This window comes from Oncorhynchus clarkii, chromosome 26 (assembly GCF_045791955.1).
Source record: "Oncorhynchus clarkii lewisi isolate Uvic-CL-2024 chromosome 26, UVic_Ocla_1.0, whole genome shotgun sequence".
Lineage (NCBI taxonomy): Eukaryota > Metazoa > Chordata > Actinopteri > Salmoniformes > Salmonidae > Oncorhynchus > Oncorhynchus clarkii.
The window spans coordinates 38,551,833-38,568,371 of record NC_092172.1 but is presented as its reverse complement, the minus strand read 5'-3'; the positions used below and the strand labels follow the sequence as shown (position 1 = coordinate 38,568,371).

Here is a 16,539-nt window from a genome sequence, read left to right as displayed (position 1 = left end):
CCATTATAAATCACGATCTGGATCAGGTGGACATCGTTTGAAAGCTTCTATTGCCAACATGACTAGCTAAATGATAAAATATGATCTTACAGTATTAGGCTTTCACAAGGCAATTCAGAGAAGCAGGTGGTCATTTTGGTGCACATAGAATGGAGTCATGAGTGCATTCAGATGTGTGGTCCGTGGAACATTTTCTTTACAATACAACAAACACAGGCTCATTCTGTTCAGGGCAACCCAGGGTATAATGCCATAACATCTTGTAACTGTACATCAGACATAGTGATCCTAAATGTTGACACTACATATCATAAAACTAATAGATATATGAAGTGCACATCTGGAGTCAGAGGTGTTTGGCTTGCTTGTATTTCATTATGATTCTCAACTTTCAAAATACATTGAGTCATCTTAATTGACAGCATTTCCCTTACTCAGACAACAACGACAAACAAAAAAACAGCTGTGAAGCGGAGAGCCTGAGCTCTGACGTCATGTATAGCATGTTACTGTACAGCCACTGAGCTCTAACGTCATGTATAGCATGTTACTGTACAGCCACTGAGCTCTGACATCATGTATAGCATGTTACTGAACAGACACTGAGCTCTGACGTCATGTATAGCATGTTACTGAACAGACACTGAGCTCTGACGTCATGTATAGCATGTTACTGTACAGCCACTGACTTCTAATTTCGGTACTTATTGGTGTCCAAATCTGCCATTTTCAAACCGTGTAAAGGGATACTTTTGGCCTTTCCAAAGGGAGAAAGTTAATTGGCCATTTCGTCCAAGACAAGTCTGCTAATGTGTAACTGGCACTTTCAAAGGTGCCATGTTGAAACGCAGTCTGACTTTCCGATTGGATACGTATTGAGTTAATTAGAATGAAGGGTAAATGGTTTGCATCCAAGTCCCAAATGGTTTTAGCAAAAGGCAATGTTGTGGGCTGATACTCCTTCGGTTTCCCAAGAGTGCCTCTAGGAATAAGACCATCTGTCTGCATCATGGCTGTCTGACTCACTGAAATAGGTTTTGGAAGAAGTTTCCCAAACTTTCTGTTCCTTTTCTTTCTGCCACCTATCTAACAGCGGTGTCCTGACAGTGGTGTTCTGAAGTTAGGAGGGCATTGCAATGGAGAGAGTCGCAGCTTAATCGCCAGGAGAGCAGAGGGCGATGACCAGACTCCACAAACATCCACAGCTTTTGACTGCAGCATAAATACTGTTCTGGTCGAACTGGTTATTTAATTATGTCACTGAATATTGACTATTCAATCACTATTCTGAATGGCAGTGAAGGCTATGATTTAGGAAGTGGATATTCAGCTGGCAGATCCAAAGGTTAACGCTGCAATATGTAACTTTTTGGGCGTCCGGATAAAATTGACATAGAAATAGGAGTTATAGATCTGTCATTCTCATTGGAGGCAAGTCTGAGAAGCTGCAGGACTGTTCTTTATGTGCTATTTCTATGCTTCTCGTTTTGTTTTTGCGTATTTTACTTTCGGTTTTGTACATCAGCTTCAAACAGCTGAAAATACAATATTTTTGGTTATGTCAAATATATTTCACAACAGCTTAGATGGTACAATGATTCTCTACACTATACTTGCTTGTTTTGTCACATAAACTGAAATTAGGCGAACTATTAGAATTTTAGCAACTAGGAAAGGGCAGAGCGATTTCTGCATAGCACATCTTTTAAGTTAGGCATAGGGGCGGGGTGGCAGGTAGCCTAGTGGTTAGAGCGTTGGACTAGTAAACGGAAGGTTGCAAGATCAAATCCCCGAGCTGACAAGGTAAAAAATCTGTCGTTCTGCCCTTGAACAAGGTAGTTAACCCACTGTTCCTAGGCCGTCATTGAAAATAGGAATTTGTTCTAAAATGACTAATTTGGAGAAGGTTAGGTTAAGGGTTATGGGTGAGGTTAAGATTATACATTTAAAGGTTTGACATAGCCGCCATCTGGAACCATTGAATGTTGTGTAGTGTATTCAGGCCTTTTCCACATTTATTTTATTCTAAAATTGATTAAATATTTTTTTTCCCTCATCAAACTACACATGTGACAATGTGAAAAGCAAATTTAATACAAATAAAAAACAGATATACCTTTAAGTATTCAGACCCTTTGCTATGAGACTTGAAATTGAGCTCTGGTTCATCCTGTTTCCATTGATCATACTTGAGATGTTTCTACAGCTTGATAGGAGTCCACCTGTGTTAAATTCAATTGATTGGACATGATTTGGAAAGGCACACACCTGTCTATTATATAAGGTCCCACAATTGACCGTGCATGTCAGAGCAAAAACCAAGCCATGAGGTCGAAGAAATTGTCCGTAGAGCTCAGAGACAGGATTGTGTGGAGGCACAGACCTGGGGAAGGGTACCAAAACATTTCTGAGCATTGAAGGTCCACAAGAACACAGTGGCCTCCATCATTCTTAAATTGAAGAAGTTTCAAACCACCAAGACTCTTCCTAGAGCTGGCTGGTTGGCCAAACTGAGCAATTGGGGGAAGAGGTCCTTGGTCAGGGAGGTGACGAACAACCCGATGGTCACTCTTACAGAGCTCCAGAGTTCCTCTGTGGAGATGGGAGAATCTTCCAGAAGGACAACCATCTCTGCAGCGCTCCATCAATCAGGCCTTTATGGTAGAGTGGCCAGACGGAAGCCACTCCTCATTAAAATGCACATGATAGACCACTTGGAGTTTGCTAGAAAGCACCTAAAGGACTCTCAGACCATGAGAAACAAGATTATCTGGGCTGATGAAACCAAGACTGAACTCTTTGGCCTGAATAGCAAGCTTCACATCTGGAGGAAACCTGGCACCATCCCTACGGTGAAGCATGGTGGTGGCAGCATCATGCTGTGGGGATGTTTTTTAGCGGCAGGGACTGGGAGACTAGTCAGGATCGAGGGAAAGATGAACGGAGCAAAGTACAGAGAGATCCTTAATGAAAACCTGCTCCAGAGCACTCAGGGCCTCAGACTGCGGCTGAAGGCTCACTTTCCGACAGGACAATAACCCTAAGCACACAGCCAAGACAATGCAGGAGTGGCTTTGGGACAAGTCTCTGAGTGGCCCAGCCAGAGCACGGACTTGAACCCGATCAAACATCACTGAAGAGACCTGAAAATAGCTGTGCAGCGATGCTCCCCATCCAGACAAAGCTTGAGAGGATCTACAGAAAAGAATGGGAGAAACTCCCCAAGTACAGGTGTGCCAAGCTTTGTGTCATCCCCAAGACGACTCAATGCTGTAATCGCTGCCAAAGGTGCTTCAACAAAGTACTGAGTAAAGGGTCTGAATACTTATGCAAATGCAAAATTTACATTAAAAAATTGTAGAAGTTAGCAAAAATGTGTAAAAAACTGTTTTTGCTCTGTCATTATGGGGTATTGATTGTAGATTGTGGGGAGGGAAACAGTTTAATCCATTTTAGAATAAGACCAACGCAGCAAAATATGGATAAAATCAAGAGGTGTGTGTGTACACAGTACCAGTCAAAAGTTTGGACACACCTACTCATTCAAGGGTTTTTCTTTATTTTTACTATGTTCTACATTGTAGAATGATAGTGAAGACATAAACTATGAAATAACATACTGAATCATGTAGTAACACAAACATTATTAAACAAATCGAAATATATTTTAGATTCTTAAAAGTAGCCACCCTTTGCCTTGACAGCTTTGCACACTCTTGGTATTCTCTCAACCAGCTTCAACTGGAATGTTTTTCCAGCAGTCTTGAAGGAGTTCCCACATTTTCCTTCACTCTGCGGTCCAACTCATCCCAAACATTCTCAATTTGAGGTCGGGTGATTGTGGAGGCCAGGTCATCTGATGCAGCACTCCATCACTCTCCGTCTTGGTCAAATAGCCCTTACACAGCCTGGAGGTGTGTTGGGTAATTGCCCTGTTAAAAAAACAAATGATAGTCCCACTAAGGGCAAACCAGATGGGATGGCATATCGTTGCAGAATGCTGTGGTAGCCATGCCAGTTAAGTGTGCCTTGAATTCTAAATAAATCACAGACAGTGTCACCAGCAAAGCACCATCACACCTCCGCCTCCATGCTTCACGGTGGGAACCACGCATGCGGAGATCATCCGTTCACCTACTCATCCGTTCACCTATTCACAAAGACACGGTGGTTAGATCCAAAAATCTCACATTTGGACTCATCAGACCAATGGAACGATTTCCACCTGTCTTATGTCCATTGCTCGTGTTTCTTGGCCCAAGGAAGTTTCTTCTTCTTATTGGTGTCCTTTAGTAGTGGTTTCTTAGCAGCAATTTGACCATGAAGGCCGGATTTCACGCAGTCTCCTCTGAACAGTTGATGTTGAGATGTCTGTTACTTGAACTCTGTGAAGCATTTATTTGGGCTGCAATTTCTGAGGCTGGTAACTAATGATGTTATCCTCTGCAGCAGATATAACTCTGGGTCTTCCTTTCCTGTGGCGGTCCTCATGAGAGCCATTTTCATCATAGTTCTTGATGGTTGTTGGGACTGAACTTGAAGAAACTTTCAAAGTTCTTAAAATGTTCCCAGATTGATTGACCTTCATGTCCTAAAGGAATGATGGACTGTCGTTTCTCTTTGCTTATTTGAGCTGTTCTTGCCATAATACGGACTTGGTATTTTACCAAATAGGTTTATCTTCTGTATACCACCCCTACCTTGTCACAACACAACTGATTGGCTCAAATGCATTAACGAGGAAAGAAAATGTACTTTTAACAAGGCAGCTTCATTAAATAGTACCCGCAAAACACCAGACTCAACGTCAACAGTGAAGAGGTGACTCTGGGATGCTGGCCTTCTAGACAGAGTTCCTCTGTCCAGTGTCTGTGTTCTTTTTCCCATCTTAAACTTTTCTTTTTATTGGCCAGTCTTGAGATATTGCTTTTTCTTTGCGACTCTGCCTAGAAGGCCAGCATCCCGGAGTCGTTTCTACACTGTTGACATTGAGACTTGGATTAGCTAACACATCGTGCCATTGGAACACAGGAGTGTAACAATGTCTAGACTGTATTTCTGATCAATTTGATGTTATTTTAATGGACAAAAAAATGTGCTTTTCTTTCAAAAACAATGACATTTCCCCAAACTTTTGAATGGTAGTGAATATCCAACATCTGTACTTGGCTTGAGCCTCTGTATTTATTCAGTCTCTTCCTGGAAGCTCTCGCAGTTGGCATATTAATGAGTTCCAGTGGGCCTGTCCCATCCACTTACAGTTAACAATCAATGTCTTTTCAGTGTTTCCAGTGTTACAGTATAGTCCTATGCTGCAATTATATAAGGGACATGGAAGGCTACATACCATTTTTTATGATCTTTTACAGGCAATGGCAGACCACTAAACGGATATGATTCTACTAAGGTTAGGTTATGTTTGATGTCCAGCCTCTTGTCGTACTGAAGTTGTCTGTCAGCTAAGACTGGGTATGTGTCCTTTGAGAGGTATTCAGAGCAGTCTGTCAGCTAAGGCTGGGTATGTCAAATCAAATCAAATCAAATCAAATGTATTTATATAGCCCTTCGTACATCAGCTGATATCTCAAAGTGCTGTACAGAAACCCAGCCTAAAACCCCAAACAGCAAGCAATGCAGGTGTAGAAGCACGGTGGCTAGGAAAAACTCCCTAGAAAGGCCAAAACCTAGGAAGAAACCTAGAGAGGAACCAGGCTATGTGGGGTGGCCAGTCCTCTTCTGGCTGTGCCGGGTGGAGATAACAGAATATGGCCAAGATGTTCAAATGTTCATAAATGACCAGCATGGTCGAATAATAATAAGGCAGAACAGTTGAAACTGGAGCAGCAGCACGGTCAGGTGGACTGGGGACAGCAAGGAGTCTTCATGTCAGGTAGTCCTGGGGCATGGTCCTAGGGCTCAGGTCAGTTGAAACTGGAGCAGCAGCACGGCCAGGTGGACTGGGGACAGCAAGGAGTCATCATGTCAGGTAGTCCTGGGGCATGGTCCTAGGGCTCAGGTCCTCCGAGAGAGAGAGAAAGAAAGAGAGAAGGAGAGAATTAGAGAACGCACACTTAGATTCACACAGGACACCGAATAGGACAGGAGAAGTACTCCAGATATAACAAACTGACCCTAGCCCCCCGACACATAAACTACTGCAGCATAAATACTGGAGGCTGAGACAGGAGGGGTCAGGAGACACTGTGGCCCCATCCGAGGACACCCCCGGACATGTGTCCTTTGAGAGGTATTCAGAGCAGTCTGTTAGCTAAGACTGGGTGTGTGTCCTTTGAGAGGTATTCAGAGCAGTCTGTTAGCCAAGACTGGGTATGTGTCCTTTGAGAGGTATTCAGAGCAGTCTGTTAGCCAAGACTGGGTATGTGTCCTTTGAGAGGTATTCAGAGCAGTCTGTTAGCCAAGACTGGGTATGTGTCCTTTGAGAGGTATTCAGAGCAGTCTGTTAGCTAAGACTGGGTGTGTGTCCTTTGAGAGGTATTCAGAGCAGTCTGTTAGCCAAGACTGGGTATGTGTCCTTTGAGAGGTATTCAGAGCAGTCTGTTAGCCAAGACTGGGTATGTGTTCTTTGAGAGGTATTCAGAGCAGTCTGTTAGCCAAGACTGGGTATGTGTCCTTTGAGAGGTATTCAGAGCAGTCTGTTAGCCAAGACTGGGTATGTGTCCTTTGAGAGGTATTCAGAGCAGTCTGTTAGCCAAGACTGGGTATGTGTCTTTTGAGAGGTATTCAGAGCAGTCTGTTAGCCAAGACTGGGTATGTGTCCTTTGAGAGGTATTCAGAGCAGTCTGTTAGCCAAGACTGGGTGTGTGTCCTTTGAGAGGTATTCAGAGCAGTCTGTCAGCCAAGACTGGGTATGTGTCCTTTGAGAGGTATTCAGAGCAGTCTGTTAGCCAAGACTGGGTGTGTGTCCTTTGAGAGGTTTCAGAGCAGTCTGTTAGCCAAGACTGGGTATGTGTCCTTTGAGAGGTATTCAGAGCAGTCTGTTAGCCAAGACTGGGTATGTGTCCTTTGAGAGGTATTCAGAGCAGTCTGTTAGCCAAGGCTGGGTGTGTGTCCTTTGAGAGGTATTCAGAGCAGTCTGTTAGCCAAGACTGGGTGTGTGTCCTTTGAGAGGTATTCAGAGCAGTCTGTTAGCCAAGACTGGGTATGTGTCCTTTGAGAGGTATTCAGAGCAGTCTGTTAGCCAAGACTGGGTATGTGTCCTTTGAGAGGTATTCAGAGCAGTCTGTTAGCCAAGACTGGGTATGTGTCTTTTGAGAGGTATTCAGAGCAGTCTGTTAGCCAAGACTGGGTATGTGTCCTTTGAGAGGTATTCAGAGCAGTCTGTTAGCCAAGACTGAGTATGTGTCCTTTGAGAGGTATTCAGAGCAGTCTGTCAGCTAAGACTGGGTATGTGTCCTTTGAGAGGTATTCAGAGCAGTCTGTCAGCTAAGACTGGGTATGTGTCCTTTGAGTTATTCCGATATCTATGTCCCCGAGTAGAAAAGTCTCAATTAGTCCTTTGTCTGCACCGCAACCAGAGGTCAAAGGGGTTATCTGACCACACTCTTGTGTGCTTGCATTATGCAAATGTTTCACAGATTTTCCGGTGTCAACTGTCCTATCTGTTATGTGTTTGTAGCATTTACACTCTACCTCAGGATATAGGGCACATTTGCCCTAGCCAGTGACGGGAGAGATAATGCAAGAATGAGAGCATTGCGTAACTGTTTAAAGGGCATTTTTAAGACAGCAGGTGCCCCAAAATATTACTCCCTGACGGCTTCTTGTGAATATGGTTTATTTTGTTATTTGTTTCTTGGGGGTTTTCATCCATAATGCATTGTTTGTTAGCTGATGGATATGTTTATTTTGACATTTAAGTCATTTATCAGACGTTCTTATCCAGAGAGACTTCCAGTTGCATTCATCTGAAAATAGCTATGTGGGACAACCACAACCACATATCACAGTCATAGTAAGTACAGGTTTTCCTCAAAGTGGCAATCAGCAAAGTCAGAGCTACTAAGGAGGGGGGGGGGGCTATATTTCCAATCTGGCATTGTCAAGACAGATGCACTGTTTATTCTTTCCTTTTCAATTCGCTGCAATTATTTGTTGAGTCGATACTCAAGACACTTGAGAGAGAGCTGTCTTGATCACTCTGAATCAGACCTGACCTATTCTATACTGAACAAAAATATAAATCAAACATGCAACAATTTCAACGATTTTACCCTCTTACGGTTCATATATGGAAATCAGTCAATTTAAATGAATGAATTAGGCCCTAATCTATGGATTTCACATGACTGGGCAGGGGCGCAGCCAAGGGTGCACCTGGGAGATATAGGCCCACCCACATGGGAGCCAGGCCGACCCACTGGGGAGCTAGGCTCAGCCAATCAGAATGAGTTTTTCCTCACAAAAGGGCATTATTACAGACAGAAATACTGCTCAGTTTCATCAGCTGTCCGGGTAGCTGGTCTCAGACGATCCCGCAGGTGAAGAAGCCGGATGTGGAGGTCCTGGGCTGGTGTGGTTACAAGTGGTCTGCGGTTGTGAGGCCGGTTGGACGTACTGCCAAATTCTCTAAAACAATTTTGGAGGTGGCTTATGGTAGAGAAATGATCATTCAATTTTCTGGCCATAGCTCTGGTCGACATTCCTGCACATCTGTGGCGCTGTGTGAAAAATAACTGCACATTTTAGAGTGCCCTTTTATTGTCCCCAGCACAAGGTGCACCTGTGTGATGATCATGCTGTTTAAACAGCTTCTTGATATGCCACATCTGTCAGGTGGATGGATTATCTTGGAGAAATGCTCACTTAAAGGAATGTAAGCAAATTTGTGCACAATATTTGAGAGAAAGAAGATTTTTGTACGTATGGAACACTTTACATTTTGCGTTTTATATTTCTGTTCAGTATAGTTGGTTATTGTTTTCAGTGTCTGCTCTGCTTGCTATTTACTCAACCAGCATCTTTCCTGATAAGTGATGATCGCACAGAATGCTAATGTTGTTCACTTTCAGCCTGACTTACCCCACGTGGACTGAGGAAGAGGTTGCTTAGTACTCTGCATTAGGGCTTAGAGAGAGCAGCATCTTGTAGTCAGGCTATTGAACTTCCGAAAGTCTTCACAGATGTGGGGCATGTAAGTCAGTATGAAGAAAACAAAACTACTGAAGCGCCCCACTGTTTAGATGTTCTCAGTGATCATTGCTGAGGATCCCCCTTAGCTTGGGGAGAAGTGAACAACATGCTGCTAGTATTCATCTCATCTTTCTCATAGAAAATGAGTTTCTGCCCAGCGTGTCTAGGGCAGTCCCAATAGGCCCAGTGTTTATATAGGACTTTTGCCAATACTCCAAGTATAAATCTTCATCATCCTACCCTGGAGGAAAGACATTGTTCATTATCATTAGTTGTGGCTTATGTAATGTACTGTAGGCTCTCTCCTGTATATGCTGTGTTTAAACTCCTTCAGAGTTTGATCCCAGGTTTAAAAAGGGGCCAGAAAAGAGATCCGAAATTACCTCAGTCTTGCCTCACTGGTTCCCAACTTTTGATTGGTCTAGAGGAGCAACTAATTACTTATTTGGTATTGACCACAGCATTGCGATTCACTGTCTACCAAGCGTGCAGTCCAGTTTTAGAATTTGGAGATGAGATGACAACTTGGGATTTTGAACGTGTTAAATTGGAATAACTCATGCCAGTTGGGGCATCTGTATGCCTCTGAGTGCATGTGTCATTCATTACTATGATTGAAGACTGGCATGATGTGGCTGAATTCCCAAAGATAATTACAAATTAGACTTCATGGAACGACCCTTTTTGTTTTGTTCACTCGTTTATTAAATGAGTTTAAGGTCAAAACCTAAGAATATCTCATGACTGCACGGCCAGACACGACTCCAACACCATCATTAAGTTTGCCGATGACACAATAGTGGTAGGCCTGATCACCGACAACGACGAGACAGCATATAGGGGGGAGGTCAGAGACCTGACCGTATGGTGCAAGTACAACAACCTCTCCCTCAACGTGATCATGACAAAGGAGATGATTTTGGACTACAGGAAAAGGAGGACCGAGCACGCGCCCATTCTCCTCGACGGGGCTGTAGTGGAACAGGTTGAGAGCTTCGAGTTCCTTGGCATCCACAACACCAACAATCTAACATGGTTCAAGCACACCAAGACAGTCGTGAAGAGGGCACGACAAAGCCTATTCCCCTCAGGAGAATGAAAAGATTTGGCATGGGTCCTCAGATCCTCAAAAATGTCTACAGCTGCACCATCAAGAGCATCCTGACTAGTTGCATCACTGCCTGGTATGGCAATTGCTCGGCCTCCGACAGCATGGCACTACAGAGGGTAGTGTGTACAGCCCAGTACATCACTGGGGCTAAGCTTCCTGTCATCCAGGACCTCTATACCAGGCGGTGTCAGAGGAAGGCCCTAAAAATGGTCAACGACTCCAGCCTTCCTAGTCATAGACAGTTCTCTCTGCTACTACACGGCAAGTGGCACCGGAGCACCAAGTTTAGGTCCAAGAGGCTTCTAAACAGATTCTACCCCCAAGCCATAAGACTCCTGAATATCTAATCAAATGGCTTCCCAGACTATTTGCATTGCCCCCCCCTATTTTACACTGATGCTCTCTGTTATTATCTATGCATAGTCACTTTAATAACTCTACCTACATGTACATATTACTTCAATTACCTCGACTAACCGGTGCCCCCGCACATTGACTCTGTACCGGTACCCTCTAGATATAGTCTCTCTATTGTTATTTTACTGCTGCTCTTTAATGATTAACTTTTTATTTTATTTCTTCAAACTGAATTGTTGGTATTTCACTGTAAGGTCTGTTGTATTCGGCGTGTGTGACAAGTCAAATTTGATTTGAATGGGCAAGTTAGTGGAAAAGAATCCTCTGAATACTTATTAGAATTTCTGTTTGTGATTTATTTTTCCTATAGTATAATGATGATGACCAATTGTCTACAATGAATCTTCTGCCATGGAAGGCAACATGTGGACAATTAACATCCCACTGTAAATCATGGGTTTGGAGAGACCATTTAGCAGTATAGATTAATGCAGGATGAGGCCTACCCTGGTAAAAAGCTGCACCAAATTCTGATGTGTTGACATCTGCTCAGGCACCATCTTTTTATTCACAAGAGAAGCTTCTGTGATTAATTCAGTTTTAGGCCGTTTGAGGTTGGAATTTGAGCACAGATGGTCTTGCTTCTCTATACAGTCTTCAAATTCTATGAACAATCTTGAAGTGACTAAGAGCCTGTCTCTTTAGCGGGTACTCATAGGAGTATTGCAATTTAACAATAAGTGGGTTAAAAAAAATTGAGCCTTCTGGAGATTGGAGGCTCGATTTGAATTTCACAAATGCAGGATATTTAATGTGTGTGTGCTGGCATCATTCTTCTTGCCTGAAGAATGTTAAGTTGTTTCCTTCCATTTCACTACACAAACTAACCTATTTCTTTACTTTATCATTCAGTGCTCAACACACTGCTCCTCTGTGCCCTTTTATATAGGAATTTAGATGACAAAAAGTAACGTCACAAAACTAACAAATCCATTTAATTCAACTAGTAACGACCCCACATTGCATGCTGTTTTTCATTATAACAAGGACAAAAAAAAGCAATTACAACAACTGTAGCTGAATGCCTCTACTAAAGTGTATCTTTGACTAAGTCAATTATTTTTTTCTAAAGAATCGCACCGAACTGTGATGTCATTATCCTGAAGCATCTTTGTCCTCTGTTATAACCATGATGGCTTAATGGCTTTCTTCTTTGGAATACTGAGCCGTGGTGAATTCTTGGTATTTCTATGTAGGCGGCTGATGACATGCCTCCTACTGTAGTTGGACTGTAGTCTGCTTGTACACAGTACTCTCTGACTCTCCTCTGGTTTGTGATTACATTATCCCATATAAACTGATGTGGATAGCAGAGATGACTTTTATGCCAAATGGCCTTTCAAGAGATCATTGCCTTGCCTTGGAAGACTGTCTTTGCACCTCGTCGACTTGATGTCCTAGCTTTGCCAAGTGACTTGTGTTCACACAGATTTCAGATTAAATATGAACTGAGTAATACCAAGCATTAGGAATACCTTCCTAATATTAAGTTGCACCTGCTTTTGCCCACAGAACAGCCTCAATTTGACAAGGTATGGACTCTACATGGCGTTCCACAGGGATTCTGGCCCATGTTGACTCCAGTGCTTCCCACAATTGTCAAGTTTGGCTAGATGTCTTTTGCGTGGTGGACCATTCTTGATAAACACTGAAAACTGTTTAGTGTGAAAAACCCAGCAGCTTTGCAGTTCTTGACACAAACCGGTGCGCCTGGTACCTACTACCATACCCCGTTCAAAGGCACTTATATCTTTTGTCTTGCTCATTCACTGTCTGAATGGCACACATACACATACACATGTCTCATGGCTTAAAAATCCTTCTCTAATCCATCTCTTCCCCTTCATCTACACTGATTTGAAGTGGATTTAACAACTGACCTCAATAAGGGATCATAGCTTTCACCTGGATTCACCTGGTCAGTGTATGTAATGGAAAGAGCAGGTGTTCTTAATGTTTTGTATACTCAGTGTAGATGACATATTCTGTCTCTGGCGCAATGTAACCTCGTTTAGACTGTCTGGATAAGTAGTTCCCTCTTTCCCCAATTATAGTGGAGTAAATCTGAGATAGAGATTGGCATTGCTCTGTGTTTATCATATCAGAACATGATAGTTTACTATAGTGGTCACTGAATGTTTCATTTCCTATCATAGCAGGGGTCCGTTTACGATATCTTATGCAGTATTCATAATTGTAAGTGCATTACACCTGGTGAGTTCTGAGTATAAAATGACTGGTTCCCACCCTTCAGGTTATTGTTCTGACTTTCCCAGGAAAGCCCAGGGGTTCTATTCAAGCCGCGTAGGAGATATACATTTCTTTTATCATCATACTGTTACGAGCAAAATGTTGTGAGCTTCATTCTGCAGAATCCATTATGTGAGGGACCTGTGGTTCACCTAATTAATACATCAGACATGCTCCTGAACATCCCTCTAATCTACGTCTCTGTTAGCCTCCCCCTCCCTCTCCCAGGGGTTGCTGTGTCTCCCCCTCCCTCTCCCAGGGGTTGCTGTGCCTCCCCCTCCCTCTCCCAGGGGTTGCCGTGCCTCCCCCTCCCTCTCCCTCTCCCAGGGGTTGCCGTGCATCCCCCTCCCTCTCCCAGGGGTTGCCGTGCATCCCCCTCCCTCTCCCAGGGGTTGCCGTGCCTCCCCCTCCCTCTCCCTCTCCCAGGGGTTGCCGTGCATCCCACTCCCTCTCCCAGGGGTTGCCGTGCCTCCCCCTCCCTCTCCCAGGGGTTGCCGTGCCTCCCACTCCCTCTCCCTCTCCCAGGGGTTGCCGTGCCTCCCCCTCCCTCTCCCAGGGGTTGCCATGCCTCCCCCTCCCTCTCCCAGGGGTTGCCGTGCCTCCCCCTCCCTCTCCCAGGGGTTGCCGTGCATCCCCCTCCCTCTCCCAGGGGTTGCCGTGCCTCCCCCTCCCTCTCCCAGGGGTTGCCGTGCATCCCCCTCCCTCTCCCAGGGGTTGCCGTGCCTCCCCCTCCCTCTCCCAGGGGTTGCCGTGCCTCCCCCTCCCTCTCCCTCTCCCAGGGGTTGCCGTGCCTCCCCCTCCCTCTCCCAGGGTTTGCCGTGCCTCCCCCTCCCTCTCCCAGAGTTTGCCGTGCCTCCCCCTCCCTCTCCCTCTCCCAGGGGTTGCCGTGCATCCCCCTCCCTCTCCCAGGGGTTGCCGTGCCTCCCCCTCCCTCTCCCAGGGGTTGCCGTGCCTCCCCCTCCCTCTCCCTCTCCCAGGGGTTGCCGTGCCTCCCCTTCCCTCTCCCAGGGTTTGCCGTGCCTCCCCCTCCCTCTCCCAGAGTTTGCCGTGCCTCCCCCTCCCTCTCCCAGGGTTTGCCGTGCCTCCCCCTCCCTCTCCCAGGGGTTGCCGTGCCTCCCCCTCCCTCTCCCAGGGGTTGCTGTGCCTCCCCCTCCCAGGGGTTGCTGTGCCTCCCCCTCCCAGGGGTTGCTGTGCCTCCCCCTCCCTCTCCCAGAGTTTGCCGTGCCTCCCCCTCCCTCTCCCAGGGTTTGCCGTGCCTCCCCCTCCCTCTCCCAGGGGTTGCCGTGCCTCCCCCTCCCTCTCCCAGGGGTTGCTGTGCCTCCCCCTCCCAGGGGTTGCTGTGCCTCCCCCTCCCAGGGGTTGCTGTGCCTCCACCTCCCTCTCCCAGGGGTTGTCAGTCACGGTTTATGTCAGCTAGCAGACAAAGCCATCTCACTGGCCCATGCAGGAAGGACCAGCGGAGGTGAGAGGTTGGCCCCTGCTCAGATGGGTTGGAAGCCCTGAGGGGGAGTAGAGGCTAATGACGGTGGTCTCGCCACCTCAGGGGGTTTCCTTCTTGTCTTGTCTCCTCACAGCGGCTCCCTAGATTTGAGACTTGTTCTGGCTATGAGGTGTGACGTGAGGGATGTTGTCTCGGGGAGCTGTGAGCCGAGCAGGAGACAAAGATGGATAAAAACGTTTCTGTTCTCCATTCAGACAAGTCCCAGCTTGCTAGACCGAAGTTTGAGGATCATTAGAAATGTGTCTCCAATGGATTTTAGATTTCTTTGTGTTTTAAACTGCTGTAAACATTGACTTACAGTAACTACCTTTGCAAAATCTCAAGTTACCCTAATATTGCTGGGTATAAAATGTATAGTAATGTCTATAATTCATCATTAAGAATGACACGTTCTAAAGTGAATAGCAGTATAATGTATTAGCCTAACATTCATTTATATTCAGTCTTTTAATAATCATCCATGTTTCCAGAATTGAATTGCAGTGGTAATTTGACACCCCATAATGCCTGCAGGGACATATGAGTGGTTCCAGAGCATCCAGATCCCAGGCTATGGTCTTGTAATTACTGGATATACTGTGCCTTCAGAAAGTATTCAGACCCCTTCACTTTTTCCACATTTTGTTACGTTACAGCCTTATTCTAAAATGTATTAAATCATTTTTGCAAATGTATTCTAATTAAATAACTGATATCACATTTACATAAGTATTCAGACTTTTTACTCAGTACTTCGTTGAAGCACTTTCGGCAGCGATTACAGCATTGATTTTTTGGGGGGTATGATGGTACAAGCTTGGCACACCTGTATTCGGGACGTTCTCCCAATCTTCTCTGCAAATCCTCTCAATCTCTGTCAGGTTGGATGGGGAGCATTGCTGCACAGCTATTTTCCTATTTCTCAGAGATGTTTGATCGGGTTCAAGTCCATGCTCTGGCTTGGCAACTCAAGGACATTCAGAGACTTGTCCCGAAGCCACTCCTGCATTGTCTTGGCTGTGTGCTTAGGGTTGTTGTCCTGTTGGAAGGTGAACCTCCACCACAGTTTGAGGTCCTGAGCGCTCTGGAGCAGGTTTTCATCAAGGATCTCTCTATACTTTGCTCCATTCATCTTTCCCTTGATCCTGACTAGTCTACCTTTTGCTGAAAAATGATAGAGGCCACTGTGTTCTTGGGGACCTTCAATGCTGCAGACTTTTTTTTGGTACCCTTCCCCAGATCTCTGACTCGACACAATCCTGTCTCGGAGCTCTACGGACAATTCCTTAGACCTCATGGCTTGGTTTTTGCTCTGACATGCACTGTCAACTGTGGGACCTTATATAGACAGGTGTGTACCTTTCCAAATCATGTCCAATCAATATAATTTACCACAGGTGGAGTCCAATCAAGTTGTAGAATCATCTCAAGGATGATCAATGGAAAATTATGTTCTTTATAATACATTCGTAAAAATGTCTAAAAACCTGTTTTTTGCTTTGCCGTTATGGGGTTTTGTATGTAGATTTCTGAGGATTTCAAAATGTGGAAAACGTCAAGGGGTCTGAATACTTTCCAAATGCATTGTAGATGTGTTTACTGCAACTCAGTTGACTGACCAACATTTACTGTAGGAATCTGCTTTGAAAGCTATTAATCAGTAATGTATCTTAAACTGTAGAAACATTTGGCTTGTGTTCATGCCTGTGTGAGTTTCTGTTCTGAGACCTGCTGCTTGATGCGTGTCTGAGGATATGTCTGGGTGCTTTGGTGTGTGTCTGAGTTTTAGATGTGTGTGTGTGTGTGTGTGTGTGTGTGTGTGTGTGTGTGTGTGTGTGTGTGTGTGTGTGTGTGTGTGTGTGTGTGTGTGTGTGTGTGTGTGTGTGTGTGTGTGTGTGTGTGTGTATGTATATGTATATGAAGTATACAGTACATGTCTGTCTGTCTCTGTTATTCTGTGTTAGAATCTGTGTGGGTCTTTCTGTGTGTGTGTGTTTGGGGGGAGGGGGGGTTATATGTGTGTGTGTTTGGGGGGGTCTTTCTGTGTGTGTGTTTGGGGGGTCTTTGTGTGTGTGTGTGTGTGTGTGTGTGTGTCTGTGTGTCTGTGTGTGTGTGTGTCATTTCTAACAGC

At 45.0% G+C, this 16,539-nt stretch overlaps 1 protein-coding gene across 1 annotated transcript in view; it reads left to right on the top strand.

Moving 5' to 3' along the window:
- LOC139384852 (A disintegrin and metalloproteinase with thrombospondin motifs 7-like) overlaps positions 1 to 16,539 on the top strand; it is a 154,068-nt gene that overhangs the window by 97,483 nt on the left and 40,046 nt on the right. The gene's annotated exons all lie outside the window — the stretch shown is intronic.